The sequence below is a fragment of the Suncus etruscus genome, chromosome 10 (assembly GCF_024139225.1).
Source record: "Suncus etruscus isolate mSunEtr1 chromosome 10, mSunEtr1.pri.cur, whole genome shotgun sequence".
NCBI classification, from domain to species: domain Eukaryota; kingdom Metazoa; phylum Chordata; class Mammalia; order Eulipotyphla; family Soricidae; genus Suncus; species Suncus etruscus.
This window is the reverse complement of record NC_064857.1, coordinates 32,173,854-32,183,118: the sequence shown is the minus strand read 5'-3', so window position 1 is coordinate 32,183,118 and position 9,265 is coordinate 32,173,854. Positions and strand designations below refer to the sequence as shown.

At 34.6% G+C, this 9,265-nt stretch overlaps 1 pseudogene; it reads left to right on the top strand.

The window, feature by feature from the left end:
* The first annotated feature begins 3,197 nt into the window (after positions 1-3,197).
* On the top strand, positions 3,198-6,107 carry LOC126020120 (ATP-dependent RNA helicase DDX50-like; annotated as a pseudogene).
* Positions 6,108-9,265: the final 3,158 nt, after the last annotated feature.

The window sequence follows — 9,265 nt, the reverse complement described above, 5'->3', positions numbered from 1 at the left end:
ACAATTAATAATTTATTAATCTCTGAACAGGTTCCAAAATATTTGGCTTTATGTTTACTATACATTCTTCAAAAATATTGAGTTGTAAAAGATTGCTATAACTTTAACTGTAAGTAAAAAATTTGAGTACAAAATAGACAAGTGTTGGATATGTAGAGATATCCAGACTAGTTAGTAAGATATCAGACTACTTAGATATTGTGTATATCTCATGCATTTAACTTATATTTTCAATTTTCCAGTTTTACAGAGACCTTATAGTTAAAAACAATAGGCTTTCTCAGAATAAACTAAATCTTTGTTCATCTCTAGATTATTTAAGTTTGAAATTGTGTGTATTAAGAAAAAGGCATTAAAAGAACGTGATAAATGGAAACAATAAAATGATAATGATTACATTTTATGTTGGGGGAATTAAAACTCTAGACTATTTCACACATGAAAAAATTTGTGCAATTAGTAAATTAAGTTGTTCAATTTGCTTGTGAAGGACAACTCAACCTACTAGTATATTTTATTGAAGCCAAATATTACATTCTGTTATAGAAAACAAATTTAACTTTACAAGGTCTGTTGAAATCTTTATAAATCATGATAAAGAAAGTAAATATAATTCTAAAGAAATAAATAAGAAAAATTCTATAATAGAAACTTCATTTTATTTAACTTGAAAGGTACATCTCCAATGCCAGTTTGTCTTCCCATTTATATATACAAATATATACCCTATACTTTTTCATGGTCCATGTGATTCAGAGATGTCTCCTTTTCTGTTCCAGGTAGAGTATATTAACTATGTTAAACAAAACAGAATGTTCTAGAAGTCTTAATTTGTTTAGTGTTGGAAGTGAGACTTAAAACAATTTGACAGTAACTCGGTATTGAGTATATTAAAATTGAATTGTTCTTGTTAAAAATGGCTAAAGATGCAACCTGTCTTACAAAATAGAAAAAAAACTAAACCTGGTGTACCAAAATGGAGAGTTATAAGAACAGTCCTTGAAACTTATTTTTATTGATATACTTTCTAAAATTATTCTCATTTCTAGACTTCTTTTAGGCACATGGAATCTCATTTTTAGGCACTAATCTCTTTTATTTTTGCAGAGTTTGAATCTGTATTATTTGCCACCAGAACATGTTAATTAATGACTAACCCTATATAATTCTGTGTTTACTTTTTCTATATGAAGTGGTTACTTTGTCTCTCAAAGTTGGATTCAGTAAGTTATCAAATGCCTATTTATGTTGTATATAGCTGCTGTATTTTCACATTAGTTATTAGTATTAAATAGTTAATATTTTTAAATTAATTTTTTTATTTTTAATTATGAGAACAAAGATGCAAAAAAAGAGGACAAGGTAAAGTTACAGTGGAAGGACAATCACCCATAAACAGAATTCTCAATAGTTTCATTGCTGATATCTTAACTTTGAACTTTCAGCAAAGAACATTAAGAAAAATAAAACAGAACCCTTGTACAATTACTTTATCCCTCAAGTCCCCAGATTGTAGTACATAATATTTCTTAGCAGCACACAAAGCAATCTAAAGACATAAAACTTATGTAACTCCTTAAACATTGAAGGCAAAGTACTTTTTTTTACATTTCCATGCACATGCATATTAGCTAAAGTGAACCTCAAAAGTTTAAGTGGGTTGTTTTTCTTAAGGATTAGAGTCAAAGGAGCACAGTAGAAACGGTGTTAGAGTGGCAATTATTGTTTGCATAGGCCCACCAAAATATGAGGGACATGGAAAGGAAAAGCCTTGGCCTAAATACAAGGAGACACTATCCTGGTTTCCTGGCATAAGATCAATTCTAGGCTCCAGACAAACTAGTTTGTCCAATCCAAGACATTGTCTGTAGTGCCAATACACTTTTATTTTTCACACAGTCTCTGTTGTTGGTATCATGTTTCTGTATTAAAGATCCTGGAATCTGCATATCCTATATTGCAGTCAGGATGGTGCAGAGCATCCTCTCGTTTCACCTCACCATTAAAGGGCAATGCAGAGAACCCTGTCCTGGAAGCAGGTTGTTGTTGTCAAGTCTTCTTAGTGCTAAGGGAAGTCTCTTTTGAGCAGCTCGATGTCAGAGCCATGGTAGGGTCTTCCCTGGTAGAGGACTGCTTCCAGGTGTTGTTATAAAAAACTTTGGATGTTTCGTAGATAGCTTCCCTGGTTCAGGGTTGAATGGAGGATGCCCATTCTTCTGAGGCCTGTGCCAGGTCATTATATCAATGTTCAGGGTGTAAGGTCCCATTGCACTACGAGATTTGTCTGTTCCAATCTCTATTAGATAAGAACTTATTTGTATGTATAGTATTTTCCCATTTTAATGTGCCTATGCAAACAAGGAACAATGTCACGTGGCGTTATCGGTGCATATGGGGGTCATAAGAACAAGCCCAACAATCTCCATGACATGGTTCAATCATCAGCATTAAACTGAGAGACCCTTCCACCAAAATTTCTTATTGAACAGCTCACAAAGAGAAGACAAAATAAAAAGTGGGTAGAATTGTCATGGTAAAAGAATATTTAGAAAGAGTTATAGCTGTTAAAGAAAATACACCTAAAATACTCAAAAGACGTATGTATCCATTTTATGTCTTTTGAAACAGTTGGGGATTGTTAAATCCAATGCACGACTTTGGTCTGTGATTAGAACTGTGTAGTACTGAAGTTAAAAAGGGTAAATGTGGGGTACTGATGGTTAAGGGTGAGAGAGTTAAGGAGTAATAATGAGCTTTGTAGGGGTGTGCGAAAGGGCAGAATCTGTTGGGGTAAGAGGTCGGTCTTGGTGCCTAACAAATTAAAGAACTGAGGGTAAAGAGGGATAATTAAGGGGAAAATAGCGAATCCGGATTGGGAGATGAGGGAGTAGAAAGGGCTCTGTGTGGAGGAGGGGAAATATATCAGAGGGTCTATATAAATTATATAGATGAATTGTTTATTGATTAGGCTTGACAGTCAAAAAGGACCACTGTATAGGAAGTCACGTCTACATATACAATGATTTTAGATACCTATTTGAATATTATCCTCCAAATCCAGGGAATTCCATTTTTTTCCCTAGAAACAGTCAAGAATTAAGAATATTTTTGGGTGTTAATAAAAAGTATATATGTCCTGCGGGAACTTGCGCTCACTCACTTTTGAAAATGAATACTAGAAAGAAAAGAACTCCTGAATGGGTCCAGTATGCGTAGTGGAGGACTTTCTCTCCCCCTCCCTCCCCCAAGGGCCCAATTTACCAGGCGTGGCCCTGAAGATCACTCTCGTGTGTGTGTGTGTGGGGGGGGGGGATCTCAGTCCCTGGACTAAGTGCGCAGCCCAGGGGGCCTATGGCTAGCTGTCCTGCCCAGAGCCCCCAACATACCAGCTGAAGTTAAGATTTTTATTCTAATCCAGTCCAGTACTTGAAAGACTGCCAATCTTTAAGTCGTTACTGGATTAGAAGAAAAGATTAATACAGTATAAGACAAATATAAGGCCTAAGTACTTTTGTTCATATGCTAAAAATCACATTCCTTATCTGTAAAATGACATATAAATATAGCATAATGTTTTTGAATATAAATGTTTTAAAAAGCGTATAGTAAATACTTGCTATATAAAAAGGACTGTATTATGACCAATCTTGGAACCACGATGTTCAAATAAAAATACAAATTTTTCTTTTAAAATAATTTAAGAGTACTTAAAGTAAGATTTTAGATCCCATCTGGTAGAGGAAATTGTATCGCATACTTGACATATCTAAGAGTCTTCTAGTACTGCCATAATAAAATACCATAAAAGTTGTAGCTTAAAATAAATAAATAAAACTCTAGTAGCAAAATAAAAGGTTTAAAAATTGAAATAATTGAAAACAATTACCTCAAAGGCATCTTTTATGGTTGACTCCCTTGACAAAGAAGCTAATCCCCAACATAAACTATTTTAATTTAAAACTACTTTAAATTTAAATAATTTAAAATATTTAAATTAAATGTAATGTAATTTAAAATAGTTAAATAGTTGAAAATTAGTTAAAGTTAAGCAGTTTAAAGTAAAATAGTTTAAAAGTTCTTCTTGGCAAAAGAAATCCATGCTTAAAAAAGATACGCTGGAAAGTAGTGCATGACACCTCCCACCACATTTTTTGTTCACACTGTCACTGCTAGTAGGTGGCTATGGCCACTGTACCGAAGGAGAGGCTATGGTGAATAATGCGTGGAAAATTCCTGGGGGGAATATTTTGTAGCTAGAAGTACCTTTTAAAGATATAAGAAACCAGAAGAAGAAAAAGAGTTATTTAAAAAAGTCAAGATACCAGGCCTCATCTGAGAAATCAGAAATCAGAGAGAATGGTGTTGCAGAAGACTTGGATGCACTCCAGCCCCAAAAGACTCAAATAAAAGGAAGTTAAATTTCAGATAAAATTTCTAAATCTCATACTAAATGTTTATTTATTAATTACTTATATATTAATATTTATATATAAATTAATATTATCAAGAATAAATAATTTGGCAAATGGAGATATCAATGAATATGAAATAAAATCAAAGCCAGTATCACCTTTAGATGGTTCTTATAGATCAAGAGATAAACTAGAGGAGACCTTGACCCATGAACAGAAAGAAGGTACTCTCTCCAATTTTCCTATTTCTGAAATACCATAAAGCTTCTGAAAAGTCAAAGGGTAACATATATTTTTTCTATTCAAGTTAAGACAATGGGTCCTGTATCTGAATGAAAATATTTAATTGCTCAAGCATTTTGTTTTGCCATTCCTTTGATTGGAAGACTCAAAATCAAATCTGATTTTAAAGAGTCAATCACTAAAGTCATTTGTTTTGGCTTTTGTGAGGGAAATAATGAAGCAAATAACCAAAGGCTTCAAAGATATAAGTAGAAAACTCAGTATGGCAAGTTTTTATGGTGGAACATTATATCAAGGCCAAATCAACCATATTCAAAATGGTATTGACATCTTAATTGGAACACCTGGTAGTATAAAATGTCATCTTCAGTGTCCAATTAGATTTTTCTAAACTTTGCTATGTATAACTTGATGAAGTAGATCAAATGCTAGTTTTATGTTAGGCTGACAAGTAAAGATATTATTTATGAATATTACAAAATATATTCTGAAGACAATCTTCAGACTAATTTTTCTGCAACTTGCCCACAGAGGATATACAAAGTTACAAAAAATTATGAAATGCAGATATGAACAGGTGGACCTATTTGGAAATATTACTCAAAAGACTACAACTTCTCTGGAACATTTGGCCATTCAATGCCAATAATCTCAGAGATCAGCAGTAATAGGAGATATTCTTCATGTCTACAGTGAATGTGAAGGGTGGGCTATTATTTTTTGTGAGACCAAAAATAATGTAACTAAAATGAAAATGAATCTACAAAACACACACACACGCACAAACACACACACACACACACACACACCACTCAGTTTGCACATGAGTCTATCACACAGTCAACAAGAAAGTACACTGGAAGGCTTCAGAGAATGTAGCTTCAAAGTTTTGACAACAGATGTGGCTGCTCAAAATTTGAAAAAAAACATAACGTTGATTTAGTGATTCCGAGTTCTCCTCTTTAGGATGTTGAGTCCAATTGCTAAGCAAAAGTAGAGCTGCTGATACAGGGATTTGCATATTGTTTTATCATCCATGAGAAAGAGTCAATGAAGACATGTGGAACAAAAAGCACTACTTACTTTTAAATGTGTAGGTGTTCCTTGTACCATGGGTTTAGTTAAATCTAATTCATTACATCTTTAATTTCTGTTTCTTTTGTTGTTGTTGATATTTTCTGACCATCACCTAAGAAGCTAATTGAAGAGAATTGGGCAGTGAATGCATTAGCTGCTGTATTAGCCCACATCTCTGCTATATCAAGTCTTGAACCACAATCGCTGATTACCTCTGATAAGGGATATCTTACCATGACTTTGGAAAGCCAAGATGGCATACAAGATGTCAGCTGTGCTTGGAAGAACTTAATAAAAATGAGTAGTGCTTTCACAAATTACCAAAGGAAAGATGGATGTTTGGATGTTCTCACATGTGAATCAGAAAGGTTATAGGTAGAGTGGCATGATTCACACTGTACATTCTTGCTGCCAGCCACATTTTCTAATTCCAGACAGAGGACTTGATAATCAGATTACCTTTCTGGCTGGCCAAGACTGGCAGGTGGCTGTTCTAGTGGCCAATCTGGTAGACAGGGGAATTGGTCAGAAAGTTGACAAGACAGTAGAAGATAAAATAAGAATGGAAAGAAATCAAGAAGCGGTAGGGCTGGAGCAATAGCACAATGGAAGTGATTTGCCTTGTATGCAGTCAGCATCCTATATGTTCCCATGAGCCTGCCAGGAAAATTTCTGAGCAAAAATCCAGGAGAAACACCTGAATGCTGCAAAGTGTGGCCAAAAATGCACCTCCCAAATTAGGGGGGAACCACAAATGAAGTTTTGACTGAATATTCTGTAATTTACCAGTTTGAGCTTGCCTATTTCTGCATAAAAATACTCATTATCCAACAAAAATTAGTTTATCACAGTTGAGGTATGTGTCTGATATTCACAAAGTTCATCATATTTTTTAAAATATTTCACAAAAAGGGTTGTAAACAGATCTACTTATCCAGTTATACCTTTGAATAAAAAGTGGCTTCATTTTCTCTTAAAAAAAGATAATAGGATTCAGTGCATCTGATAAACATCTAACATACAAGCTATAAAAATATCTTTGTATACAAAACTCAACAACAAAAAAGATAACTCTATTAATATAGGAACAATATGTGAACAGAAATTTCTCTGAAAAGACATATGAACAGCTAATAGGCATATGCAGTCTTCCTCATCCCTTATTAGAGGCATACAAATCAAATGACAAGATAGCAGCTCACACTTGTAAGAATGGCAAATATAAGAAAAGAATAAAATCGGGGCCAGAGAGATAGCATGGAGGTAAGGCGTTTGCCTTTCATGCAGGAGGTCATTGGTTCGAATCCCGGCGTCCTATATGGTCCCCCGTGCCTGCCAGGAGCAATTTCTGAGCCTGGAGTCAGGAATAACCCCTGAGCACAGCCGGGTGTGACCCAAAATCCACACACACACACACACACACACACACACACACACAAAAATAAAATCAACAGATCTTGGCAATATTACTGTAAAATTAAACTCTCATTCACTGTTAGTGGTAATGACCTTCTGTGTTTCACCTCTGGAAAAAGTATGGTGACCACTCAAAAACTAATAATAGAGTTTCCTTATGACCCAATGTTTCTGTTTCTTCAAATCTAGCCCATGAACACAAAAATATTCATCTAAAATAATTAACTACATATAAATCATATAAAATAATATATTAGCATTGATAATAAATTTAGCATATATTAATATAATGTAATATATACTAAACTATATATAACATATATTATATATATTCTATATATTTACATATACTATATAAATTATATATAACAGAATACTATATATTTATATTATGTATTATATTAATATATTATATAGTATATTGTATATATTAGCATATATTAATATGATTTATATTAATATGTGTCAGTAAAAATATATATGCTAACCACTGTTAATGACAGAATAAAGTACTATAAACAGGATGTATAAAAAGCCTACAGATCTATTAATAGGTGAATGAATACAGCAGAGAGATACAACATAGATAAGTTGCTCACCTAACAAGCAGTCTTCCTTGCTTCTATCCCTGGCACTTCTTGTCTCCCATATACCCCATGACTGATTCCTGAGCACTAAGACAAGATTAAGTCCTAAGCACAACAAGGTGTCCCCCCCAAAAAAAATACAGAAGAAATTGAAGCATATATACACAATGAAATATTATATAGCATAGGAGTATATAAAATCTTGCAATTTACTACAATTTACGTTCATACATAAATTTGTGGTTGATAAAGAAGCAAAACAAAGAGAAAACAATTTTGATGAATGATAAACTTTTGGCTTTTCAGCACAGAATCAAAATTACCAAGTAACATGTGTGGAAGGGATGAGAGGAAGTGGAAGTCTAGAAGTGACCAAAAACAGATCGGGAGAATCTTGTGTACTGTGATGATAGTGAGAATATAGTAATCTTGCACAGTGAAGCCATACAAGTTATCATTGCGGAACCAGAGAGATAGCATGAAGGTAAGGTGTTTGCTTTTATGCAGAAGGTCATTGGTTCAAATACCGGCATCCCAGTGTGCCTGCCAGGAGCGATTTCTGAGCATGGAGCTAGGAGTAACCGCTGATCACTGCCGGGTGTGACCCAAAAACAAAAACAAAAACAACAACAACAACAACAATAAGTTATCATTGCTATAATTCTTTACTTATAATTCAGTAAATTTTTTTAAAAGGATATTGCAATGATTGCTACATAGTGATATCCTTGGAGGGAATAATGCAAAATAAAAAAAAAAAGAAAGAAAAAAGTTAAGACCATGGGATTTGGTCTTATTATCTGATGTATATTTTTCTCTTTACCATTCTATTATTGTAAATAAACATGAGCAATGATAAAGTCCAGCTGTATTAAGTAATATTTGTTTTCTCCATTTCATTATGCTTTTTTTTTTTTTTTTTGGTTTTTGGGTCACACCCGGTGGTGCTCAGGGGTTACTCCTGGCTGTCTGCTCAGAAATAGCTCCTGGCAGGCAAGGGGGACCATATGGGACACCGGGATTCGAACCAACCACCTTTGGTCCTGGATCGGCTGCTTGCAAGGCAAACACCCCTGTGCTATCTCTCCGGGCCCTCATTATGCTTTTTAAAAATTTTTTATCACACTTGGGGCCTGAGGGATAGCACAGTGCTAGGGCATTTGCCTTGAATACAGTTGACATGGGTTTGATCCCCTGAGCCCACCAGGAGTGTTTCCTGAGCCAAGAATAACCCCTGGGCACTGCCAGATGTGGCCAACCCCCCAGAAAATATTGCAAAAAATAAATTTTGACCATATAGTTGGAACTCATGTTGGCTGTGGGTCACTCCCAGTGAATCAGGCAAGCTGGCAACATAGTGCTAAGGCCAGATGATGCAGTTTTGCTTTGGGCACTGCAGTGCTGAGAATAACCTGAGTTACCCTGCCAGTATCCCAGAGCTATACTCAATGCTATTCAAGAGACTATGTGGAGCCAGATCAAAATATAGGTGGCACTATATTGACATTTATCTTAACCTCTGTGCTTTCT